The 27994-nt window shown below is 44.2% G+C and overlaps 1 long non-coding RNA gene across 1 annotated transcript in view; it reads left to right on the top strand.

Moving 5' to 3' along the window:
* LOC143793773 (uncharacterized) overlaps positions 1-26127 on the top strand; it is an 86280-nt gene extending 60153 nt beyond the window's left edge. The window contains exons 2-3 of the long non-coding RNA XR_013220251.1: positions 10111-10171; positions 25994-26127. This is a non-coding gene — a long non-coding RNA (uncharacterized LOC143793773). The remainder of the gene's footprint in view (positions 1-10110; positions 10172-25993) is intronic.
* Positions 26128-27994: the final 1867 nt, after the last annotated feature.

Genomic DNA, 27994 nt, shown 5'->3' with positions numbered 1-27994 from the left:
AATGTAGAAATGTTTGCAAATTTATTAAAAAAGAAAAACTGAAATATCACATGGTCATAAGTATTCAATCAAGACCCTTTACTTAGTATTAAGTAGAAGAACCCTTTTGAGCTACTACAGCCATGAATCTTCTTTGGAATGATGCAACAAGATTTTCACTCCTGGATTTGGGGATCCTCTGCTATTCTTCCTTGCAGATCCTCTCCAGTTCCGTCAGGTTGGAGGGTGAAAGTTGGTGGACAGCCATTTTCAGGTCTCTCCAGAGATGCTCAATTGGGTTTAGTTCAGGGCTCTAGCTAGGCCAGTCAAGAATGGTCACAGAGTTGTTCTGAAGTCACTCCTTTGTTATTTTAGCTGTGTGCTTAGGGTCATTGTCTTGTTGGAAGGTAAATCTTTGAACAAGTCTGAGGTCCAGAGCACTCTGGAAGAAGATTTCATCCAGGATATCTCTGTACTTGGCCTCATTCATGTTTCCTTCAATGGCAACCAGTCATCCTGTCCCTGCAGCTGAAAAACACCCTCATAGCATTATGCTGCCACCACCATGTTTCACTGTTGGGATTGTATAGGGCAGGTGATGAGCAGTGCCTGGTTTTCTCCACACATAACACTTAGAATTATCACCAAAAATATCTATCTTTGTCTCATCAGACCAAAGAATTTTATTATTCATAGTCTGGGAGTCCTACATGTGTTTTTCAGCAAACTCTATGTGAGCTTTGATATGTATTGCACTAAGGAGAGGCTTCGGTCGGGCCACTCTGCTATAAAGGCCCGACTGGTGGAGTGATATTTTACTTTGTGAAACTCTCTCCCATCTCCCTATTGCATCTCTGAAGCTCAGCCACAGTGATCTTGGGGTTCTTCTTTACGTTTCTCACCAAGGCTCTTCTCCCATGATTGTTCAGTTTGACTGGACAGCCAGATCTAGGAAGACTTCTGGTGGTCCAAAAGTTCTTCCATTTAAGGATTATGGAGGCCACTGTGCTTTTAGGAACCTTAAGTACTGCAGAAATTCTTCTGTAGCCTTAGCCAGATCTGTGCCTTGCCACAATTATGTCTCTGAGCTCCTTGGCCAGTTCCTTTGACCTCATGATTCTCATTTGGTCTGACATGCAATGTGAGCTGTGAGGTCTTATATAGACAGGTGTATTACTTTCCAAATCAAGTCCTATCAGTTTAATTAAACACAGCTGGCCTCCAATGAAGGAGTAGAACCATCTCAAGGAGGAAAACAAGGAAATGAACAGCATGTGCCTTAAATATGAGTGTCTGAGCAAAGGGTCTGAATACTAGTTATGACCATGTGATATTTTAGTTTTTCTTTTTTAATAGATTTGCAAAAATGTCTACATTTCTGTTTGTTTTTCAAGATGGAGTGCAGAGTGTACATTCATGAGAAAAAAATGAACTTTTTTGAATTTACCAAATGGCTGCAATGAAACAAAGAGTGAAAAATTTAAAGGGGTCTGAATACTTTCTGTACGCATTGTACATTTAATGTAATATTAGCAAAATTTCTAGATTAACGGGATAACACTTAAACATCTTGTCACGTGGATATTAACCCCTTTCTGCCATTGGACATACTATTCCGTCCATGTGGGGTGGGCCCTAATTCCCAAGGACGGAATAGTACGTCTAGCACGATCGGCCGCGCTCACGGGGGGAGCACGACCGATCGCGGCCGGGTGTCAGCTGCCTATCGCAGCTGACATCCGGCACTATGTGCCAGGAGCGGTCACGGACCGCCACCGGCACATTAACCCCCGGCACACCGCGATCAAACATGATCGCGGTGTGCCGGCGGTACAGGGAAGCATCGCGCAGGGAGGGGGCTCCCTGCGTGCTTCCCTGACACCCCCGGAGCAACGCGCGCGATGTGATCGTGTTGCTGCGAGGGTCTCCTACCTCCTATCCCTGCAAGCCCCGGATCCAAAATGGCCGCGGGGCTGCATCCGGATCCTGCAGGGATTACTTCCGGGTGCCGTGCAGGCGCTGGTAAGCCTGCACGGCTGTGAGATCGGTGATCTGACAGAGTGCTGTGCACACTGTCAGATCAACGATCTGTAATGTCCCCCCCTGGGACAAAGTAAAAAAGTAAAAAAAAAAATTCCCACATGTGTAAAAAAAAAAGAAAAAAAAAATATTATTCCCATAAATACATTCCTTTATCTAAATAAAAAAAATCAAACCATAAAAGTACACATATTTAGTATCGCCGCGTCCGTAACGACCCCACCTATAAAACTATATCACTAGTTAACCCCTTCAGTGAACACCGTAAAAAAAAAAAAAAAAAAAAAAAAAAAAACGAGGCAAAAAACAACGCTTTATTCTCATACCGCCAAACAAAAAGTAGAATAACACGCGATCAAAAAGACGGATATAAATAACCATGGTACCGCTGCAAACGTCATCTTGTCCCGCAAAATACAAGCCGCCATACAGCATCATCAGCGAAAAAATAAAAAAGTTATAGTCCTCAGAATAAAGCGATGCCAAAATAATTATTTTTTCTATAAAATAGTTTTTATCGTATAAAAGCGCCAAAACATAAAAAAAAGATAGAAATGAGGCATCGCTGTAATCGTACTGACCCGAAGAATAAAACTGCTTTATCAATTTTACCAAACGCGGAACGGTATAAACGCCTCCCCCAAAAGAAATTCATGAATAGCTGGTTTTTGGTCATTCTGCCTCACAAAAATCGGAATAAAAAGCGATCAAAAAATCTCCCGTGCCCGAGCATGTTACCAATAAAAACGCCAACTCGTTCCGCAAAAAACAAGACCTAACATGACTCTGTGGACTCAAATATGGAAAAATTATAGCTCTCAAAATGTGGTAACGCAAAAAACATTTTTTGCAATAAAAAGCTTTTTTCAGTGTGTGACGGCTGCCAATCATAAAAATCAGCTAAAAAACCCGCTATAAAAGTAAATCAAACCCCCCTTCATCACCCCCTTAGTTAGGGAAAAATAAAAAAATTTAAAAAATGTATTTATTTCCATTTTACCATTAGGGCTAGGGTTAGGGCTAGGGTTAGGGCTAGGGTTAGGGTTAGGGCTAGGGTTAGGGCTAGGGTTAGGGTTAGGGTTGGGGCTAGGGTTAGGGCTAGGGTTAGGGTTGGGGCTAGGGATAGGGCTAGGGCTAGGTTTGGGGCTAGTGTTAGGGTTGGGGCTAGGGTTAGGGTTGGGGCTAGGGTTAGGGCTAGGGTTAGGGTTAAGGCTACAATTAGGTAACACAAAAAACATTTTTTGCAATAAAAAGCTTTTTTCAGTGTGTGACGGCTGCCAATCATAAAAATCAGCTAAAAAACAAGCTATAAAAGTAAATCAAACCCCCCTTCATCACCCCCTTAGTTAGGGAAAAATAAAAAAATTTAAAAAATGTATTTATTTCCATTTTACCGTTAGGGCTAGGGTTAAGGCTAGGGTTAGGGCTAGGGCTAGGGTTAGGGCTAGGGTTAGGGTTAGGGTTAGGGTTGGGGCTAGGGTTAGGGCTAGGGTTAGGGTTGGGGCTAGGGTTAGGGCTAGGGCTAGGGTTGGGGCTAGTGTTAGGGTTGGGGCTAGGGTTAGGGTTAGGGCTAGGGTTAGGGCTAGGGTTAGGGTTAAGGCTACAATTAGGGTTGGGGCTAAAGTTAGGGTTAGGGTTGGGGCTAAAGTTAGGGTTAGGGTTTGGATTACATCTACGGTTGGGAATAGGGTTGGGATTAGGGTTAGGGGTGTGTCTGGGTTAGAGGTGTGGTTAGGGTTACCGTTGGGATTAGGGTTAGGGGTGTGTTTGGATTAGGGTTTCAGTTATAATTGGGGGGTTTCCACTGTTTAGGCACATCAGGGGCTCTCCAAATGCGACATGGCGTCCGATCTCAATTTCAGCCAATTCTGCGTTGAGAAAGTAAAACAGTGCTCCTTCCCTTCCGAGCTCTCCCGTGCACCCAAACAGGGGTTTACCCGAACATATGGTGTATCAGAGTACTCGGAACACATTGGAGAACAACTTTTGGGGTCCAATTTCTCCTGTTACCCTTGGGAAAATACAAAACTGGGGGCTAAAAAATAATTTTGGGGGGAAATTTTTTATTTTTTTATTTTCACGGCTATGCATTATAATCTGTAGTGAAACACTTGAGGGTTCAAAACTCTCACAACACATCTAGATGAGTTGCTTAGGGGGTCTACTTTCCAAAATGGTGTCACTTGTGTTTTTTTTTTACTGTTTAGGTACATTAGGGCTCTGCAAACACAATGTGACGCCTGCAGACCATTCCATCTAAGTCTGCATTCAAAATGGCGTTCCATCCCTTCCGAGCCCTCCCATGCGCCCAAACAGTGGTTCCCCCCCACATATTGGGTATCAGCGTACTCAGGACAAATTGGACAACAACTTTTGGGGTCCAATTTCTCCTGTTACCCTCGGGAAAATACAAAACTGGGGGCTAAAATATAATTTTAGTGGAAAAAAATATTTTTTATTTGCATGGCTCTGCGTTATAAACTGTAGTGAAACAATTGGGGGTTCAAAGCTCTCACAACACATCTAGATGAGTTCCTTAGGGGGTCTACTTTCCAAAATGGTGTCACTTGTGGGGGGTTTCTACTGTTTAGCTACATTAGGGCCTCTGCAAACGCAATGTGACGCCTGCAGACCATTCCATCTAAGTCCGCATTCCAAATGGTGCTCCTTCCCTCCGAGCCCTCCCATGCTCCCAAACGGTGGTTCCCCCCCACATATGGGGTATCAGCGTACTCAAGACAAATTGGACAAAAACTTTTGGGGTCCAATTTCTCCTGTTACCCTTGGGAAAATACAAAACTGGGGGCTAAACAATAATTTTGGGGGGAAATTTTAATTTTTTTTATTTTCACGGCTATGCGTTATAAACTGTAGTGAAACACTTGAGGGTTCAAAACTCTCACAACACATCTAGATGAGTTGCTTAGGGGGTCTACTTTCCAAAATGGTGTCACTTGTGTTTTTTTTTACTGTTTAGGTACATTAGGGCTTTGCAAACGCAATGTGACGCCTGCAGACCATTCCATCTAAGTCTGCATTCAAAATGGCGCTCCATCCCTTCCGAGCCCTCCCATGCGCCCAAACAGTGGTTTACCCCCACATATGGGGTATCAGCGTACTCAGGACAAATTGGACAACAACTTTTGTGGTCCAATTTCTTCTCTTACCCTTGGGAAAATAAAAAATTGGGGGAGAAAAGATGATTTTTGTGAAAAAATATGATTTTTTATTTTTACGGTTCTGCATTATAAACTTCTGTGAAGCACTTGGTGGGTCAAAGTGCTCACCACACCTCTAGATAAGTTCCTTAGGGGGTCTACTTTCCAAAATGGTGTCACTTGTGGGGGGTTTCAATGTTTAAGCACATCAGTGGCTCTCCAAACGCAACATGGCGTCCCATCTCAATTCCTGTCAATTTTGCAGTGAAAAGTCAAACGGCGCTCCTTCCCTTCCGAGCTCTCCCATGCGCTCAAACAGTGGTTTACCCCCACATATGGGGTATCAGCGTACTGAGGACAAATTGGACAACAACTTTTGTGGTCCAATTTCTTCTCTTACCCTTGGGAAAATAAAAAATTGGGGGCGAAAAGATCATTTTTGTGAAAAAATATGATTTTTTATTTTTACGGTTCTGCATTATAAACTTCTGTGAAGCACTTGGTGAGTCAAAGTGCTCACCACACCTCTAGATAAGCTCCTTAGGGGGTCTACTTTCCAAAATGGTGTCACTTGTGGGGGGTTTCAATGTTTAGGCATATCAAGGGCTCTCCAAACGCAACATGGCGTCCCATCTCAATTCCATTTGAAAAAACTGACCGTCACATCCAAACATAGATCAAGTGTGAACAGGTGCTGAACCTTAGAGTCACCAACTCCTATACAGTCAAGCAAAAAAGGCAGCACACTGCAGCGCTAACACATGCAAAAATGAAACACAGAAATTGAACTGCATTACTGCACTAAAAATATGAAAAATGAGAGCGTTTAGCGCATAAAAAAGGCCAATTTTATGTGTACCTGGTAGCCTCATGAGAGGTTTTCATAGGTGCCCATTCACATGGAGACGTTTATTCTCAGCGACGAAGCATAGCGCAGGACCTGGTATAAGAGAGATGCCGTAAAGTGGCTACCAGGTACACATAAAATTGGCCTTTTTTATGCGCTAAACGCTCTCATTTTTCATATTTTTAGTGCATATGACGAAGACGTCATATCATCGCGCACCTGCTGTGTCCCGGGCAGACTGCAGCTGCTGAGACAGGAGCAGGAACCAGGAAGCGACGCTGGCAAGAGGAGAGGTGAGGAGAGTGTTGTTTTTTTTTTTTACTGGACTGTGGGCCATTCTAGGGGGGGGTGGAGAAAGAGAAGAGATGCGGGCTGTGCTCTGTGCTGTATACTACTGTGTGGGCTGTGCTATATATAGTACTCTGTGGGCTGTGCTATATATAGTACTCTGTGGGCTGTGCTGTATATAGGACTCTGTGGGCTGTGCTGTATATAGTACTCTGTGGGCTGTGCTGTATATATTGCTCTGTGGGCTGTGCTGTATATAGTGCTCTGTGGGCTGTGCTGTATACTACTATGTGGGCTGTGCTGTATACTACTGTGTGGGCTGTGCTGTATACTGCTGTGTGGGCTGTGTTATCTACTACACACGCTGTGCTATATTATGCAGGCTGTGCTATATACTATGCGGGCTTTGCTATATACTATGGGGAGTATATTATATTCTATGGGGGAAGCCATGTTATGTACTATGTGGCTGTGTTATATACTATTGTGGGGGTATATTATATTCTATGGGGAGGCTGTGTTATATACTATGGGGGAGGCTGTGTTATATACTATGGGGGGCTGCATTATATTCTATGGGGGGCTACATTATATATTATGGGGAGGTGGGCTGTATTATATTCTATGGGGGGTTACATTATACTCTGTGGGGTGGCTGCATTATACTCTGGGGTGGCTGCATTATACTATATGTGGGCTGCATTATACTGTATCGAGGACTATGGGGAATACGTTATACTATATGAAGAACTATGGGGTGCATTATACTATGGGAAGTGAATTGTAGTACATGGATGACTATGGCGGTGCATTATACTATATGGAGCACTATGAGGAGTGTATTATACTATATGGAGGACTGAGCAGTGTATTTTAATATGGAGGACTATAGGAAGTGTATTATACTATATGGAGGACTGTGGAGCACATTATAATATATGGAGGACTATGGGGTGTATTTTACTAAACAAGTAAATTGCTGCATATTCAGATTGTTTTTGCTGGAACAAAAATCATTGTTCTCAGCGGCACATCGCCGGTGTAAACTGTAGATGTGCTGCTGATAACATGATACTCTATGGTGATCTATTAGTGATCGTTCTGTCCCATCATTATTCCTCAGTTGGTGGAAAGAGGCTGGGAAACAAGCGTTGAACAACTTCCGTATTGTCGATCAAACTCATTTAGCGGCCTGAACTCAGCGCACGTAAATACAACAGAAATGCTTTTGTGTGATGTGCAATATGTTAGCATTTGGGGCCCCATTTTAAACTTTACCTAGGGCCCCACTTTGCCTAAAACCGGCCCTGCCTACAAGTGTACAAAGATATTATACAGTCACCATGTGACAAGTGGGCCTGTGTAACTTCAAATGCCAGGGCTGAATTTTAGTCCCAGTCTGGCCCTGGTCGAATGAACCTTTTCCTCAGGGGAACCACAATAAAGAAGGTGAGAGGAAAAAAAGCAATAAAACCACATGGTATTTGGTTAATTCCCTATTTGTGCTTTTTGTCCTTTCCTAGTCTATTAGCAGAAAAAATGGGCTGTGACCACTTTAAATTTGAAAGCTAAATTATAAAATTAATTAGCCCAGAATTTAGTGTAACAAAAAGTGTATAAAAGTTGAAGTACACGTTAGATTGAAATGTATTTATTAAGTATTCTCTGTATAATATATAATGTATTGTATTAAGTGATTAATACATTGAATATTATACACATATAAAAACACATTCTGGTCACATGGTATCGTACTATGTGGTTTATTATTTATGGCCACTTGTGTAAGGCTGATTACAAATACTGCAACAATGTCCCATAACAAAGTACAGTAATGCTTGGTTATTGCAGTTTGGTATAAGGTTCTCTTGTAGGGTTATAAATAAAATATAATCTGTAGAAGTTTGGGGATTTCTCAGATTCTTAATTAACTGTATTTTAAAATTCAACCATGCACTGGAAGCATTTGATATGCACCATCGAGAATCTACTGCAAATGATGGACAGGGGCTACCTCTCCATTTATGTTATATTTTAGATTGATCTTCTAGCTACCAATATTTCCATGTAGACTTAAAGCGAAAGGTTTGAATGGGGCTGAATCGTGAATGAAACACATGATATTCTGAAGGTAAAATCTCTTTTCCTGAAGGAAAATATTTGAAGGTTGATTTCAAAAGTCAAATAAAACATGACTGATAAAATTGGAACAAAATCCAAGAAAAATAATAAAGCTTAAAATATTCTAAATGATTATGATAACACGAAAGTGGAAATTGAGGAATAGAAAAACATTTCATCCACCTTCTGTATCAGGACTTAGGGGCAATACTATATGTTGGGCACTAAGAGGGCACCATTACTTTGTACAATGCACAAACTGAGCATTCTCAATTAGTGATGGGCTAACTCCCCGATGTTCGGGATCAGCGGGTTCGCCCAAGTTTTTTGTAAAGTTCGAGTTCAGGGCCGGAGATGACACGAACTTGCGTCCGAACCCTGAACTCGGACTTTACATATATGGGATGAGGCGGTTGGGGCTGTAAAACAGCAGAAAACTAATAATAAACATTATAATTATACTTACCTGTCCAGCGATGTGTCCTCCCATTTCGCTGTCTCCCAGCCGCATCTGCTTACGGGGCCGCTCATTAACTGCCGGCAGTATTCACTGCACTCGGCAGTCTTCGGCTTTTTCTGGCAGTGTTCTTGCGGTGAAGTCACCGCACGAACACTGCCATAGAAAGCCGAAGACTGCCGAGTGCAGTGAATACCTCCAGAAGTTAATGAGCGGCTCCGGAAGCAGATGCGGCCGGGAGACAATGGGACAGGAGGACGTTTCGCTGGACAGGTAAGTATAATTATAATGTTTATTATTAATTTTCTTGGGTTTTTTTACAGCCCGAACTGGACCTGAACTGTAACACGGGTTTCCCATGGAAACCCGTGTTCAAGACCATGTGACCGAACACTATGTGTTCGGTACGGTTCCTAACTTTACAGTTTGGGTTCGCCCATCCCTACTCCCAATTAGTGAGGGCAATATTTTTGTGTGGAGCTCACTAAGGGGGTTGTTTTACTAAGTAGATGGCACATTCTGAACTAAGAGGACACCAATAATATGATGGGGAAACTGATTTTTTGTGAAGGCAGAGAGAGGGCACTATTACTGCATTGATGCTACTAAGAGTACACTGTTAGGCCCCTTCACACGTTCTGTTTTCAATACTGGAAAAAACAGGTTCTCAAAACCAAAAACGTTGCCATTATGGTCTATTAAATAACCCTTTTTTTCAAAATTTCTGTGTTGTCTCCATATTAAAGGTTTGGTCTTTTCCTGGGAGGCATTGCACCCTGACTACCTGCTGGTGCTATTTCTGTTTTCATTTTTTAGATAGATAGGTAGATATGGGGTGGATAGACAGCTATATAGATATCCTTGATATATAAAATTATTGCCTTGCATGTGTTGGTTACTGTACATGTATTAGGCTAATAGATAAATTCCCATGATGTTCCCCACGTCCAGCCCTGGCGACTGTGAATAGCAGTGACGCTATTCGCTGTTGCCTTGTCTCACTGAGTGCAGAGTGAGCCGGCAACTCTCATGAGTGGTGACGTCAGTGCCCACCAACTGTGAATAGCATTACTTAAATTCACAGACACCATGGCCGGATTCGGAGAACGTCATGGAAATCACTGGACAACGTCAGATCTGCATGGTAATTTCTTTTTAAATAAATAGTTGAAAGAGGGACAGCATCCTTGTTTTCATTTCTCTCTTTCTATGTTTTTCAGGTATCCATTTGTGGATGGCATACAGATGTCACACCTTATGTCATCCGCGTGCACATGTGCGGTAAGTTTTATCATCCGTGCTTATGGACATGTCTACTTATGGGTCACACTGACACATCGTCTGTGTGAAAACACTGACATGTGCACAGCCCTTTAGATTATAATGGGTATGTATATATCTCCGGGACACGTGAAAGCAGAAAACAGATGAGACGTGTGAAGGGGACCTTACTGTGTAGGGCAAAATGGATGGCACAGTACTTGCAGAGAACAATTGTTCTCACTATTTTGGTGGAGCAACCATAGTTATGACTCTGTTATTTTTTAATTTTATGGATTTATTTAGTTATGGATTGTAATGGTGGAAGAAGCAGAATACCACTGTTAAAAAAGCAGTAGGATGGGGGAGTTTCTGTAGAGTATGGTAAATAAGTAGGAAGAGCACTGTAATAGTGAAAAGCCAAAAGTGTCTGGGCAGAGAACTCTAAACTAGGGTTGAGCGACTTTCATTTTTTTAAGATCGAGTAGGGTTTTGGGAAACCCGATTTTGTCCAGAGTCGAGTCGAGTGCAGTCGGCCGATTATCGCTAAAAGTCGGGGATCGACCGAAACACGAAACCCAATGCAAGTCAATGGGGAAGCATAGTCGGCAGTGAGTGGAGGCCAGGAAAACACCTACAGTGCCCATTTTAATGCCAAAAACATCCATTCTTGTTTCTGAAGCTTGCCAATCTTAATTAACTGTATAATAATAGTTGGGCATAGGGAATTGGGTGAAAGTTGTGGGGGGAGTAGGGCTGGCTCAAGTTTTTCGTGGGCCCAGGAAATGCGGACTACGTCACGGCGGTGTTGCAGGGAAAGGTAAGTATTTAAAAGTTGCAAGTGCTGTGATCCTGAGCAAGCAGGGGGGGGGCCCACTCGTTCGCATTGCCACTGGCACAGGGCCCCTCAAAGTACGGCGGTGTGTTTGCATGGCGGGGGCGCCTCCCACCAGCAGCGACACTTTTGCGTACTCTGAGGGGCCCTGTGCCAGTGACGTCGCCAACGAGTATGCCCCCCCACCTGATGAAGGAACCTGCACTTTCATCTGCACCTTCCTCTTTGTCCCTGTGTAAGGTGGTATAACATGCGGGAAGGGGAACCTTACTTTCAGCAGGGACAGATTCTGGCTGTGTAGAGTACAAGGGGAATGTAGTGGTCTAGGTCAATGTACCAGCAGACTCATTTAGCAGTGGCTGGGCAATGGGCAGGATGAGGAGGAAACAGATATAGGGCCAAAGAATAAAGTAGGCTACATGCAGTTCAAAATTGGTAACAGGACTAAACAGGCGGCATTGCTTTGTTCAGTGGAGTAGCAAACCCAAGAGCAGCAGACACTGTTTCAAGGGCCTAACCACACTAGTAGGCCAAATGCAGTTTAATATCTGATAGTATAGGGCGAAAGCCAGAATGTGGAAGCTCAGCTTTGTTCAGTTGAGGACAACACCAGGGAGGGGCAGACACCTTTAGTAGGCCGGAAAAGCCTATTGCATTTTTTAAAATGGTAATTTGGAGCAGAAGGTTGAAGCTCAGCTTTATTTACTTGAGGGCAACACCAGGGAGGGGCAGAAGCCGTTAGTAGGCCCTAACCACCATTTTTTTTTTTTAAACCACATAATGAGAGCCGGAAGGTTGAAGCTCAGCTTTATTTAGTTGAGGACAACACCAGGGAGGGGCACACAGACAGACACCTTTAGTAGGCCTGAAAAGCCTATTGCATTTTTCAAAATGGTAATTTGGAGCAGAAGGTTGAAGCTCAGCTTTATTTAGTTGAGGGCAACACCAGGGAGGGGCAGAAGCCGTTAGTAGGCCCTAACCACCATTTTTTTTTTAAAACCACATAATGAGAGCCGGAAGGTTGAAGCTCAGCTTTATTTAGTTGAGGACAACACCAGGGAGGGGCAGAAGCCGTTAGTAGGCCCTAACCACCATTTTTTTTTTTTAAACCACATAATGAGAGCCGGAAGGTTGAAGCTCAGCTTTATTTAGTTGAGGACAACACCAGGGAGGGGCACACAGACAGACACCTTTAGTAGGCCTGAAAAGCCTATTGCATTTTTCAAAATGGTAATTTGGAGCAGAAGGTTGAAGCTCAGCTTTATTTAGTTGAGGGCAACACCAGGGAGGGGCAGAAGCCGTTAGTAGGCCCTAACCACCATTTTTTTTTTAAAACCACATAATGAGAGCCGGAAGGTTGAAGCTCAGCTTTATTTAGTTGAGGACAACACCAGGGAGGGGCAGAAGCCGTTAGTAGGCCCTAACCACCATTTTTTTTTTTAAAACCACATAATGAGAGCCGGAAGGTTGAAGCTCAGCTTTATTTAGTTGAGGACAACACCAGGGAGGGGCAGAAGCCGTTAGTAGGCCCTAACCACCATTTTTTTTTTTAAAACCACATAATGAGAGCCGGAAGGTTGAAGCTCAGCTTTATTTAGTTGAGGACAACACCAGGGAGGGGCACACAGACAGACACCTTTTGTAGGCCTGAAAAGCCTATTGCATTTTTCAAAATGGTAATTTGGAGCAGAAGGTTGAAGCTCAGCTTTATTTAGTTGAGGGCAACACCAGGGAGGGGCAGAAGCCGTTAGTAGGCCCTAACCACCATTTTTTTTTTAAAACCACATAATGAGAGCCGGAAGGTTGAAGCTCAGCTTTATTTAGTTGAGGGCAACACCAGGGAGGGGCAGAAGCCGTTAGTAGGCCCTAACCACCATTTTTTTTTTTTAAACCACATAATGAGAGCCGGAAGGTTGAAGCTCAGCTTTATTTAGTTGAGGGCAACACCAGGGAGGGGCAGAAGCCGTTAGTAGGCCCTAACCACCATTTTTTTTTTTTAAACCACATAATGAGAGCCGGAAGGTTGAAGCTCAGCTTTATTTAGTTGAGGGCAACACCAGGGAGGGGCAGAAGCCGTTAGTAGGCCCTAACCAAAGTTGAAGGCCAAATGCAGTTTAATTTCTGATACTATAGGCCGAAAGCCAGAAGGTGGAAGTTCCGATTTAGACAGTGGAGGACAATTTGAATTAGGGACTGCAGACAGACTTAGTAGGCTGTCCCCTGTGGACCATGCATCCACCACATTAACCCATTGCGCCGTAATGGACACGTAATCTTCCGTGGCCATGCCTACAGGTCCATGCGTCTGTTGTCAGGTGCACCTTTGTACTCACAGATTGCCAGAGTGCATGGACAATGCGGTCTTCTACATGCTGGTGGAGGGTTGGGATGGCTTTTCTCGCAAAAGAAGTGTCGACTGGTTAGCTTGTAGCGTGGTACAGCGTAGTCCATCATGGCCTTATTAATAGTAAATAAAATATATAACTAGGCTCTATGAACTTTTAAATAGGTTCCAGGGGTACACGGGCAGCATTGGTGTGGTCAGTGGAGGAGTATTGCAAGTAGGGGCTGCAGACAGGCTATCAAAGGCCTAAAATAACAAACAGTAGGCAGTCATGGCAGTTTTACATCGGTTACATGGATACACAGGCAGGCACTCCAGGCAGCATTGTGGTCAGTGGAGGAGTATTGCAAGTAGGGGCCGCAGACAGGCTATCAAAGGCCTAAAATAACAAACAATAGGCTCATGGCAGTTTTACAGCGGTTACATGGATACACGGGCAGGCAGCTTGGTGGTCAGTGGAGGAGTATTTAAAGTAGGGACCGCAGACAGGCTTCAAAGGCCTAACATAAGAAAATGGGCTGGCTGTAGGCACTTTATAATTGGTTCCAGGGGTACACGGGCAGCAGTGGTCTGGTCAGTGGAGGAGTATTTAAAGTAGGGACCGCAGACAGGCTATCAAAGGCCTAACATAACAAACAATAGGCTCATGGCAGTTTCACAGCGGTTACATGGATACACGGGCAGGCAGCTTGGTGGTCAGTGGAGGAGTATTGCAAGTAGGGGCTGCAGACAGGCTATCAAAGGCCTAAAATAACAAACAGTAGGCAGTCATGGCAGTTTTACATCGGTTACATGGATACACAGGCAGGCACTCCAGGCAGCATTGTGGTCAGTGGAGGAGTATTGCAAGTAGGGGCCGCAGACAGGCTATCAAAGGCCTAAAATAACAAACAATAGGCTCATGGCAGTTTTACAGCGGTTACATGGATACACGGGCAGGCAGCTTGGTGGTCAGTGGAGGAGTATTTAAAGTAGGGACCGCAGACAGGCTTCAAAGGCCTAACATAAGAAAATGGGCTGGCTGTAGGCACTTTATAATTGGTTCCAGGGGTACACGGGCAGCAGTGGTCTGGTCAGTGGAGGAGTATTTAAAGTAGGGACCGCAGACAGGCTATCAAAGGCCTAACATAACAAACAATAGGCTCATGGCAGTTTCACAGCGGTTACATGGATACACGGGCAGGCAGCTTGGTGGTCAGTGGAGGAGTATTGCAAGTAGGGGCTGCAGACAGGCTATCAAAGGCCTAAAATAACAAACAGTAGGCAGTCATGGCAGTTTTACATCGGTTACATGGATACACAGGCAGGCACTCCAGGCAGCATTGTGGTCAGTGGAGGAGTATTGCAAGTAGGGGCCGCAGACAGGCTATCAAAGGCCTAAAATAACAAACAATAGGCTCATGGCAGTTTTACAGCGGTTACATGGATACACGGGCAGGCAGCTTGGTGGTCAGTGGAGGAGTATTTAAAGTAGGGACCGCAGACAGGCTTCAAAGGCCTAACATAAGAAAATGGGCTGGCTGTAGGCACTTTATAATTGGTTCCAGGGGTACACGGGCAGCAGTGGTCTGGTCAGTGGAGGAGTATTTAAAGTAGGGACCGCAGACAGGCTATCAAAGGCCTAACATAACAAACAATAGGCTCATGGCAGTTTCACAGCGGTTACATGGATACACGGGCAGGCAGCTTGGTGGTCAGTGGAGGAGTATTGCAAGTAGGGGCTGCAGACAGGCTATCAAAGGCCTAAAATAACAAACAGTAGGCAGTCATGGCAGTTTTACATCGGTTACATGGATACACAGGCAGGCACTCCAGGCAGCATTGTGGTCAGTGGAGGAGTATTGCAAGTAGGGGCCGCAGACAGGCTATCAAAGGCCTAAAATAACAAACAATAGGCTCATGGCAGTTTTACAGCGGTTACATGGATACACGGGCAGGCAGCTTGGTGGTCAGTGGAGGAGTATTTAAAGTAGGGACCGCAGACAGGCTTCAAAGGCCTAACATAAGAAAATGGGCTGGCTGTAGGCACTTTATAATTGGTTCCAGGGGTACACGGGCAGCAGTGGTCTGGTCAGTGGAGGAGTATTTAAAGTAGGGACCGCAGACAGGCTATCAAAGGCCTAACATAACAAACAATAGGCTCATGGCAGTTTCACAGCGGTTACATGGATACACGGGCAGGCAGCTTGGTGGTCAGTGGAGGAGTATTGCAAGTAGGGGCTGCAGACAGGCTATCAAAGGCCTAAAATAACAAACAGTAGGCAGTCATGGCAGTTTTACATCGGTTACATGGATACACAGGCAGGCACTCCAGGCAGCATTGTGGTCAGTGGAGGAGTATTGCAAGTAGGGGCCGCAGACAGGCTATCAAAGGCCTAAAATAACAAACAATAGGCTCATGGCAGTTTTACAGCGGTTACATGGATACACGGGCAGGCAGCTTGGTGGTCAGTGGAGGAGTATTTAAAGTAGGGACCGCAGACAGGCTTCAAAGGCCTAACATAAGAAAATGGGCTGGCTGTAGGCACTTTATAATTGGTTCCAGGGGTACACGGGCAGCAGTGGTCTGGTCAGTGGAGGAGTATTTAAAGTAGGGACCGCAGACAGGCTATCAAAGGCCTAACATAACAAACAATAGGCTCATGGCAGTTTCACAGCGGTTACATGGATACACGGGCAGGCAGCTTGGTGGTCAGTGGAGGAGTATTGCAAGTAGGGGCTGCAGACAGGCTATCAAAGGCCTAAAATAACAAACAGTAGGCAGTCATGGCAGTTTTACATCGGTTACATGGATACACAGGCAGGCACTCCAGGCAGCATTGTGGTCAGTGGAGGAGTATTGCAAGTAGGGACCGCAGACAGGCTTCAAAGGCCTAACATAAAAAAATGGGCTGGCTGTAGGCACTTTATAATTGGTTCCAGGGGTACACGGGCAGCAGTGGTCTGGTCAGTGGAGGAGTATTTAAAGTAGGGACCGCAGACAGGCTATCAAAGGCCTAAAATAACAAACAATAGGCTCATGGCAGTTTCACAGCGGTTACATGGATACACGGGCAGGCAGCTTGGTGGTCAGTGGAGGAGTATTGCAAGTAGGGGCCGCAGACAGGCTATCAAAGGCCTAAAATAACAAACAATAGGCTCATGGCAGTTTTACAGCGGTTACATGGATACACAGGCAGCTTGGTGGTGAGTGGAGGAGTAGTGCAAGGAGTGTCTGTCCCAGTACTCCCAAAATATAAATAGATGTTAATGTCTCGCAAAACAACCAAAACAAAAAAAAAAGGTGGCATACTTAGGTACAGGGGTGGGCTCATCTACTGAGTTTCTGACATAGTAATTTGGCAGTAACTATTTAATGGTGCCAATATAGGACACAGACACAGACTACTTTAAGTTGCATCATAGATGTCTACAAATTTGTATTGTCAGTGCCAGACATTGAATGATGTCAGCGAATAGACTAAAGATTGGTGGAGCTGTGCGACATAATTTTGCACGTGGTAGAGCACATTTTGAGCTGGGGTAGGGGGGAACTCTCTTGAGGCCGGCGGGACCGCCCCAGGGCCCCTCATGTTACAACGGTGTGTCTGACGTTGGGTGCGCACCACCACCGCCAGAGACACTACATTGTACTATGAGGGACCCAGTAGCAATGCCGTCAACCAAAAGCGAGCACACCCACCTCTTCAGACAAACAGCAGTCTCACGGGTGCTTGCGCCAAGTCGCGATACCACGGCCCCGTGTGGGGAGTTTTGCCATTTAGGGAGGTGTAAACATGTCGTATGCTGTACAATCAGCTGCAGCAAATTAGACATTAGAAAAGTAATTCACAGGCAAGAGCTTTTCATAGGAAAGCTAGGTGTCGGCCGGGCAAGGTGGGGCAAAAGATTTCGAAATCCAGTTGTGGTTCATTTTAATGAATGTTAGATCGTCAACATTTTGGGTAGCCAGACGAGTCCTTTTTTCGGTTAATATTGAACCTGCAGCACTGAATACTCTTTCTGATAGGACACTTGCTGCCGGGCAAGCAAGCTCCTGCAATGCATATTCTGCCAATTCTGGCCAGGTGTCTAATTTGGAGGCCCAGTAATCAAATGGGAATGACGGTTGAGGGAGAACATCGATAAGGGATGAAAAATAGTTAGTAACCATACTGGACAAATGTTGTCTCCTGTCACTTTCAATTGATGCAGCAGTACCTGTCCTGTCTGCGGTCATAGCAAAATCACTCCACAACCTGGTCAGAAAACCCCTCTGTCCAATGCCACTTCTGATGTGTGCACCCCTAACACTCCTAGTCTGCTGCCCCCTGGAGCTCGTGTGAGAACGATCACGTGCGCTGTGTGCTGGGAATGCCTGAAGCAAACGGTCAACAAGAGTTGATTGTTTGGTTGCTAATATTAGTTCCAAGTTCTCATGTGGCATAATATTTTGCAATTTGCCTTTATAGCGTGGATCAAGGAGGCAGGCCAACCAGTAATCGTCATCGTTCATCATTTTCGTAATGCGTGTGTCCCTTTTTAGGATACGTAAGGCATAATCCGACATGTGGGCCAAAGTTCCAGTTGTCAAATCTCCGGTTGTGATTGGTTGAGGGGCAGTTGCAGGCAAATCTACGTCACTTGTGTCCCTCAAAAAACCAGAACCCGGCCGTGACACGCAACCAAATTCCTGTGCCCCCGGGAAAGGTTCGGCATTAAAAATATACTCATCCCCATCATCCTCCTCGTCCTCCACCTCCTCTTCGCCCGCTACCTCGTCCTGTACACTGCCCTGACCAGACAATGGCTGACTGTCATCAAGGCTTTCCTCTTCCTCTGGTGCAGACGCCTGCTCCTTTATGTGCGTCAAACTTTGCATCAGCAGACGCATTAGGGGGATGCTCATGCTTATTACGGCGTTGTCTGCACTAACCAGCCGTGTGCATTCCTCAAAGCACTGAAGGACTTGACACATGTCTTGTATCTTAGACCACTGCACACCTGACAACTCCATGTCTGCCATCCTACTGCCTGCCCGTGTATCCTCCCACAAATAAATAACAGCACGCCTCTGTTCGCACAGTCTCTGAAGCATGTGCAGTGTTGAGTTCCACCTTGTTGCAACGTCTATGATTAGGCGATGCTGGGGAAGGTTCAAAGACCGCTGATAGGTCTGCATACGGCTGGCGTGTACAGGCGAACGTCGGATATGTGAGCAAAGTGCACGCACTTTGAGGAGCAGGTCGGAGAACCCAGGATAAGTTTTCAATAAGCACTGCACCACCAGGTTTAAGGTGTGAGCCAGGCAAGGAATGTGTTTCAGTTGGGAAAGGGAGATGGCAGCCATGAAATTCCTTCCGTTATCACTCACTACCTTGCCTGCCTCAAGATCTACTGTGCCCAGCCACGACTGCGTTTCTTGTTGCAAGAACTCGGACAGAACTTCCGCGGTGTGTCTATTGTCGCCCAAGCACTTCATAGCCAATACAGCCTGCTGACGCTTGGCAGTAGCTGGCCCATAATGGGACAACTGGTGTGCAACAGTGTCATCTGCCGATGGAGTGGTTGGCAGACTGCGTTCTGTGGAAGAGCTGTAGCTTCTGCAGGAGGACGAGGAGGAGGAGGAGGAGGGGGTGCGAACGCCTACAGCCAACTGTTTCCTAGACCGTGGGCTAGGCACAACTGTCCCTAAATTGATGTCGCCTGTGGACCCTGCATCCACCACATTCACCCAGTGTGCCGTGATGGACACATAACGTCCCTGGCCATGCCTACTGGTCCATGCATCTGTAGTCAGGTGCACCTTTGTACTCACAGATTGCCTGAGTGCATGGACGATGCGCTGTTTAACATGCTGGTGCAGGGCTGGGATGGCTTTTCTGGAAAAAAAGTGTCGACTGGGTAGCTCGTATCGTGGTTCAGCGTACTCCATCAGGGCTTTGAAAGCTTCGCTTTCAACTAACCGGTAGGGCATCATCTCTAACGAGATTAGTCTAGCTATGTGGGCGTTAAAACCCTGTGTACGCGGATGCGAGGATAAGTACTTCCTTTTTCTAACCAGAGTCTCATGTAGGGTGAGCTGGACTGGAGAGCTGGAGATCGTGGAACTTTCGGGTGTGCCGGTGTACATGGCAGACTGAGAGACGGTTGGAGACGGTATTGTTTCCGCCGGTGCCCTAGATGCAATATTTCCTCCTACAAAACTGGTGATTCCCTGACCCTGACTGCTTTTGGCTGGCAAAGAAACCTGCACAGATACTGCCTGTGGTGCGGAAAATGGTGGCCTTACAGTGACGGAAGGGATGTTGCGTTGCTGACTAGCTTCATTGGCCGAGGGTGCTACAACCTTGAGGGACGTTTGGTAGTTAGTCCAGGCTTGAAAATGCATGGTGGTTAAGTGTCTATGCATGCAACTAGTATTTAGACTTTTCAGATTCTGACCTCTGCTTAAGCTAGTTGAACATTTTTGACAGATGACTTTGCGCTGATCAGTTGGATGTTGTTTAAAAAAATGCCAGACTGCACTCTTCCTAGACTCGGATCCCTTTTCAGGGATTGCAGACTGAGCTTTAACCGGATGGCAACGCTGTGCTCCAACAGGTTTTGGCTTTGACACGCGTTTTGGGCCAGATACGGGCCCGGCAGATGTAACCTGTTGCGATGTTGATGCCTGCTGCGGCCCCTCCTCCACCTCCGCTTCTGAACTACTGCCGCCTGCACCCTGTTCCCCCAATGGCTGCCAATCGGGGTCAATAACTGGGTCATCTATTACCTCCTCTTCGAGCTCGTGTGCAACTTCGTCTGTGTCACTGTGTCGGTCGGTGGTATAGCGTTCGTGGCGGGGCAACATAGTCTCATCAGGGTCTGATTGTGGATCTGTACCCTGAGAGGGCAATGTGGTGGTCTGAGTCAAAGGAGCAGCATAGTACTCTGGCTGTGGCTGTGCATCAGTGCACTCCATGTCAGAATATACTTGTAATGGGCATGGCCTGTTAAATGTTTCACTTTCTAAGCCAGGGACGGTATGTGTAAAGAGCTCCATGGAGTGACCCGTTGTGTCGCCTGCTGCATCCTTCTCTCTTGTTGTAGTTTTTGCTGAGGAGGACAAGGAAGCGACTTGTCCCTGACCGTGAACATCCACAAGCGACGCGCTGCTTTTACATTTACCAGTTTCGGAAGAGGAGGCAAAAGAGCTAGAGGCTGAGTCTGCAATGTAAGCCAAAACTTGCTGTTGCTGCTCCGCCTTTAAAAGCGGTTTTCCTACTCCCAGAAAAGAGAGCGTTCGAGGCCTTGTGTAGCCTGACGACGAAACTGGCTCCACAGCTCCAGACTTAGGTGGAATATTTTTATCCCCACGACCACCTGATGCTCCTCTACCACTACCATCATTACCAGCTGACAATGAACGCCCACGACGACCTCTTGCACCAGACTTCCTCATTGTTTTAAAATCTTAACCAAAGTAACTTTATTTGTTGCTGTCAAACAACTTACACGGTGAGCTATAACTTCAGTATGATTTCAATATCCCTTAACAGGTTGGTGAGACCACAAGGAAAATCAGGCACAATGTTACACACTCTGTTTTCTGTGGCACAAAATCACAGAGATGACACACACGCAGGACTGTCACTCAAGCACTAATGTCAATATTAATCTCCCACCTAATTTATTTTTTTTTTTTTCTCAGGGAGACTTTAGAAACCAAATAATATTAAAAAAAAAAAAAAAAAAGGCTTTCTATGGCCCACAATTAGAGAGAGAGAGGTGGCACACCCAGGAGTCAAGACTGGCACACAAGCTGAGAGGGCAATATTACTCTCCCACTGTTTTTTTATGTATTTTTTGTTTTTTCAGGGAGACTTTAGAAACCCAATAATATTTTAAAAAAAAAATAAATAGGCTTTCTATGGCCCACTGAATGAGAGGGAGAGAGGTGGCACACCCAGGAGTCAAGACTGGCACACAAGCTGAAAGGGCAATATTACTCTCCCACTGTTTTTTTAGGTTTTTTTTTTTTTTTCAGGGAGACTTTAGAAACCCAATAATATTTTAAAAAAAAAATAAATAGGCTTTCTATGGCCCACTGAATGAAAGGGAGAGAGGTGGCACACCCAGGAGTCAAGACTGGCACACAAGCTGAAAGGGCAATATTACTCTCCCACTGTTTTTTTATGTATTTTTTGTTTTTTCAGGGAGACTTTAGAAACCCAATAATATTTAAAAAAAAAAATAAATAGGCTTTCTATGGCCCACTGAATGAGAGGGAGAGAGGTGGCACACCCAGGAGTCAAGACTGGCACACAAGCTGAAAGGGCAATATTACTCTCCCACTGTTTTTTTAGGTTTTTTTTTTTTTTTCAGGGAGACTTTAGAAACCAAATAATATAAAAAAAAAAAAAAAAAAAAAATAGGCTTGCTATAGCCCACTGAATGAGAGATAGCACACACAGCAGTGGCACACAAGCCCTGACTGAGGCCAATATTTTTCTCCCACTGATTGATGTAGTGTTTTTGTGTTGAGGTAGAATTTAGAACACAAATCACGGAAAAAATAAATAGGCTTTCTATGGCCCACTGAATGAAAGGGAGAGAGGTGGCACACCCAGGAGTCAAGACTGGCACACAAGCTGAAAGGGCAATATTACTCTCCCACTGTTTTTTTATGTATTTTTTGTTTTTTCAGGGAGACTTTAGAAACCCAATAATATTTAAAAAAAAAAATAAATAGGCTTTCTATGGCCCACTGAATGAGAGGGAGAGAGGTGGCACACCCAGGAGTCAAGACTGGCACACAAGCTGAAAGGGCAATATTACTCTCCCACTGTTTTTTTAGGTTTTTTTTTTTTTTTTCAGGGAGACTTTAGAAACCCAATAATATTTAAAAAAAAAAATAAATAGGCTTTCTATGGCCCACTGAATGAGAGGGAGAGAGGTGGCACACCCAGGAGTCAAGACTGGCACACAAGCTGAAAGGGCAATATTACTCTCCCACTGTTTTTTTAGGTTTTTTTTTTTTTTTCAGGGAGACTTTAGAAACCCAATAATATTTAAAAAAAAAAATAAATAGGCTTTCTATGGCCCACTGAATGAAAGGGAGAGAGGTGGCACACCCAGGAGTCAAGACTGGCACACAAGCTGAAAGGGCAATATTACTCTCCCACTGTTTTTTTATGTATTTTTTGTTTTTTCAGGGAGACTTTAGAAACCCAATAATATTTTTAAAAAAAAATAAATAGGCTTTCTATGGCCCGCTGAATGAGAGGGAGAGAGGTGGCACACCCAGGAGTCAAGACTGGCACACAAGCTGAAAGGGCAATATTATTCTCCCACTGTTTTTTTAGGTTTTTTTTTTTTTTTCAGGGAGAATTAGAAACCAAATAATATTAAAAAAAAAAAATAAATAGGCTTTCTATGGCCCACTGAATGAGAGGGAGAGAGGTGGCACACCCAGGAGTCAAGACTGGCACACAAGCTGAAAGGGCAATATTACTCTCCCACTGTTTTTTTAGGTTTTTTTTTTTTTTTCAGGGAGACTTTAGAAACCAAATAATATTAAAAAAAAAAAAAAAAAAAAAAAAAATAGGCTTGCTATAGCCCACTGAATGAGAGATAGCACACACAGCAGTGGCACACAAGCCCTGACTGAGGCCAATATTTTTCTCCCACTGATTGATGTAGTGTTTTTGTGTTGAGGTAGAATTTAGAACACAAATCACGGAAAAAATAAATAGGCTTTCTATGGCCCACTGAATGAAAGGGAGAGAGGTGGCACACCCAGGAGTCAAGACTGGCACACAAGCTGAAAGGGCAATATTACTCTCCCACTGTTTTTTTATGTATTTTTTGTTTTTTCAGGGAGACTTTAGAAACCCAATAATATTTTTTAAAAAAAATAAATAGGCTTTCTATGGCCCACTGAATGAGAGGGAGAGAGGTGGCACACCCAGGAGTCAAGACTGGCACACAAGCTGAAAGGGCAATATTACTCTCCCACTGTTTTTTTAGTTTTTTTTTTTTTTTCAGGGAGACTTTAGAAACCAAATAATATTAAAAAAAAAAAAAAAAAATAGGCTTGCTATAGCCCACTGAATGAGAGATAGCACACACAGCAGTGGCACACAAGCCCTGACTGAGGCCAATATTTTTCTCCCACTGATTGATGTAGTGTTTTTGTGTTGAGGTAGATTTTAGAACACAAATCACGGAAAAAATAAATAGGCTTTCTATGGCCCACTCAGTGAGAGATGGCACACACAGGGATGGCACTGTAGCAGAAATGCCAATCTTAATCTCCCACAAAAAAAAAAAAAAAAAAAAAAAAAAACTGTCCTACAATTACTATCTCCCTGCAGTAATGTAAGCCAGGTATGGCAGGCAGCAATAGGAGTGGACTGATGCACAAATTAAATAAAAAGTGTGGACAAACAAAAAAGATAGCTGTGCAGAAAGGAAGGAACAAGAGGATATGTGCTTTGAAAAAAGCAGTTGGTTTCCACAGTGGCGTACACACAGCAATACAGCTATCACGGAGCCTTCTAGGGCAGCCCAATGAGCTACAGCGCTGAGGGGAAAAAAAAAAAAAAATAGCTTCCACAGTCCCTGCACACCGAAGGTGGTGTTGGACAGTGGAAATCGCTGCAGCACAAGCGGTTTGGTGGTTAGTGGACCCTGCCTAACGCTCTCCCTGCTTCTGACGAAGCGGCAGCAACCTCTCCCTAAGCTCAGATCAGCAGCAGTAAGATGGCGGTCGGCGGGAACGCCCCTTTATAGCCCCTGTGACGCCGCAGACAGCAAGCCAATCACTGCAATGCCCTTCTCTAAGATGGTGGGGACCAGGATCTATGTCATCACGCTGCCCACACTCTGCGTTCACCTTCATTGGCTGAGAAATGGCGCTTTTCGCGTCATTGAAACGCGACTTTGGCGCGAAAGTCGCGTACCGCATGGCCGACAAGCACAGGGGTCGGATCGGGTTTCATGAGACGCCGACTTAGCCAAAAGTCGGCGACTTTTGAAAATGATCGACCCGTTTCGCTCAACCCTACTCTAAACAGATACAGTGGGGGGAAAAAAGTATTTGGTCAGCCACCAATTGTGCAAGTTCTCCCACTTAAAAAGATGAGAGAGGCCTGTAATTGACATCATAGGTAGACCACAACTATGAGAGTCAAAATGATAAAACAAATCCAAAAAATCACCTTGTCTGATTTGACAAGATTCATTTAGCAAATTATGGTGGAAAATAAATATTTGGCCACCTAAAAACATGCAAGATTTCTGGCTCTCACAGACCTGTAACTTCTTCCTAAAGAGGCTCCTCTGTCCTCCATTCATTACATGTAGTAATGGTACCTCTTTGAACTTGTTATCAGTATAAAAGACACCTGTCCACAACCTCAAACAGTCACACTCCAAACTCCACTATGGTGAAAACCAAAGAGCTGTCGAAGGACACCAGAAACAAAATTGTAGCCCTGCACCAGGCTGGGAAGACTGAATCTGCAATAGACAAGCAGATTGGTGTGATGAAATCAACTGTGGGAGCCGCCTATACTGAGAACCAGGGCTGAAGTTGTGTACTGTTATTGTGAGAGAGAAGACAACCAGTTGGGCCTGTAAATACTGTACATACTGCCATCCGCAAAGTAAAAGTTTGCTTTTATAATGCTTGTGTTCCCTTGATTAATTGCTGCCCTGGTTCCAGAAGGATTCCAGGAGTCAGAAGAGGCCAGAAGTAAGTGGGAAGCACCACATATATAGCAGCACACTGGGACTGGGACACACCTTGTCTGTAGGATGCCAGACTGAGTGGGAAGCAAACCTCACGCACGACAACATCTCTTGGGTATCTTACATTTAGACAATTCATTATCAAGCCTTTATAAAAACGCTAAAAGGTACAAAAGGTACTAATAGAAAACAAGGTGTTTTAATGTAACTTTAGGCAAAAGACTAGTCAAGCTTAATGTGTGGATCAATGGGGTTGTCATATTAGTCTATTTAAAGGTGTTAACACACATTCAAATATTGCTGGCATGAGTGATTAGTGGAAAATACAGCTATTTATTGCATTTCTAACATCAACATAGCAGTACATGAATTGCAACATGATCAGTCATAACATTTTAATCTAAATAATACTTTTGCCAGACATTCCCACTTTTGTATTTGTTTCCAAGGTAATATGCAGAATAAATAGGCTCCAGTATACTTCATAAAGTACAATCACAACACTGGATGAGGCAAGAAAAATTATATTTCATTCTTGTGTTTCCATATGGATCTATATTTGTGCATGAGTCAGCAACATATGGTATAAATGGATCACTGTAGTAATGGGAGGGTAAAAATGGTAAATAAATGTTATATAATAACATCCTGATCTAAGATGATTAAACCTTTTGAAATTCGATTTGACCAGGTTTGGCAAATCTTTTCCAAAAATGTGATTTGTGGTGAATCTCAAGTAGTCCACTTGCCTTGCAATGATGTGTAGAAGATTATTCCGTCCCCCAATACCGCATCTAATCTGTTTTACTATTAATAATGCTTTAATGATATGCAAAATTTGAGAAAATGAAAAGATCAATTTCAAAACATTGTGATTTACTCAGTATTGAGTATGAGCGCCACAAGCAAAAATGCACACACTCACATGTTTTGTCATTCTATCAATGAGGTTCTACAGTAAATGGTCATCTGAGGAATATTCTGCCACTCTGAATGCACTTGGGCATGCAAATCATCAACAAATCATCGCTGCTGGAAGCTCTCTTTGCAAATGCTGACCAACGATGTCTCAGACGTGCTCGGTGGGAGGTAAGGTGAGAGACCCTGCAGCCCATGGTAGCAAGTTTAGGCCAATGAGGCTGCTGACAGTAGCAGGGACAACATAACATCACCAAAAAGAAAGTGGAGTAAGCCATGAACCTCCAGAAAATGGTATATAAAAAAAAAAAAATTGTATTGAAACTTTACATTAAAAACATACTAAATACAGAATAAATGACAACCATCAGAAACTGTTAAGGAGACATGGACGTAAGCAAGGAGAAGATTGAGGTCCAATAGGACATGGGAAGGCAAAATCAAGAGAGTCACCAGGACATATAGAGGCAGCACTAAATAGCTAATTTACCCAGATTATTACTAGGTTGCTGCTAGATACAGAATGTACAATGTGCACCAAATGCGTGAGCTGCCATGAAATCAAATTTTCTTACCCATAGTAAGTCTGGACCCCTGTAGCCCTCCTTGCAGCCCCTGACACGCGTTTAGGTGCTTGCTTTATCGAAGGGGTATAAAGGGTACAATGCAGTCTGGCATTGTAGTGCTGAAAATAGTTACTGGGACACTTTAGAGAAATGGACGTACCACTAGATCCACCATCAAATCAATGTAAACTGAGCTACAGTTATACTTAGAATGAAGGCAAGATGGATTCAGCAAGTTTACATTATGATCGGGAAGGGTGTCATGACGATTGTGCAGCCACAGGAACAGTGATTTCACAATCACCGATCATTGCCATGGCAACCCTAGATCGTTGTGATGACCTCCGGGTCTGCCAGCAATGGTGGCCTTGTTAGTCCATGCCAGTAGCATGGTCTAAGTGGCTTCTGTCAGTGTAAGGCTGGAGTCACACTAAACGTATGGAAACTCGGTCTGAGTCACACAAGTGTTCTCCGTATGGTCATCTGTGTGTAATTTGTTTGCAATGCGATGATGCGATTTTCTTGCACCTATGTATTTGTATGACATCCGTATGACATGCGTATGGCTTTACATTTCTCACTGTTTTTTGCCATTGAATTTAATGGCTCAATGGGCTGAAATGAGGAAAATGTATGCATATTTGTCGCAAGCTAGACCAATGGTCCAAAAAGACAAAATGAAAGAGCAGAGATAATCCGCACCACTGTGTTATTCAGACCGATGAATCTCACACACCAAATGATTCAGTGCTTTATTGCCCAAAAGGAACGGGTGCTCAATCCAGGAAGCAGAATACAAAGTCCATTTGTGAATAAAATGAAAGGCACTCACCATCCTAAAATCAAAGCTTTATTAAGACATTAAAGTTTTCGGCAGGGAGGAAAGTGAACAATGACCGGACGATGGCAGTGTTGCACTACCACGCTTCCACGGGTCCTACTCAGCACCTACCCATAATGTAGTGGTGCATGTGGTGGTGCATAAAGTGTCAGGTCCTACATGAACAGTTTCCTGGAAAGAGGATTAGTCATCCTGGGCCAGTTGAATGGCCACCAAGGACTCCTGATCTGACCCCCTCAGACTTTTATCTTTGGAGTCATCTGAAGGCAATTGTCTATGCTGTGAAGATACAAGATATGCAGCATCTGAAACAATGGAAACTGGAAGCCTGTGCTAGCATTTCTTTTGTGGTGTTGCTATCAGTATGTCAAGAGTGGGAGAAGAGGGTTGCATTGACAATCCAACACAATGGGCAGCACTTTGAACACATTTCATAAGGGGTCATAAACTTGTAAATAACTCATGAAAGAATAAAGTTACGTTAAAACCAAGCACACCATTGCTTTTCTAGTGAAATTCTCAATAAGTTTGATGTGTCACATGACCCTCTTCCCAGTGGAAATAATAAAGTTGGATCCAAAATGTCCGACTTCAAAATGGCCGCCATGGTCACCACCCATCTTGA

This window comes from Ranitomeya variabilis, chromosome 1 (assembly GCF_051348905.1).
Source record: "Ranitomeya variabilis isolate aRanVar5 chromosome 1, aRanVar5.hap1, whole genome shotgun sequence".
NCBI lineage: Eukaryota > Metazoa > Chordata > Amphibia > Anura > Dendrobatidae > Ranitomeya > Ranitomeya variabilis.
The sequence above is the reverse complement of the archived record's forward strand: the minus strand, read 5'-3'. Positions and strand labels throughout refer to the sequence as shown.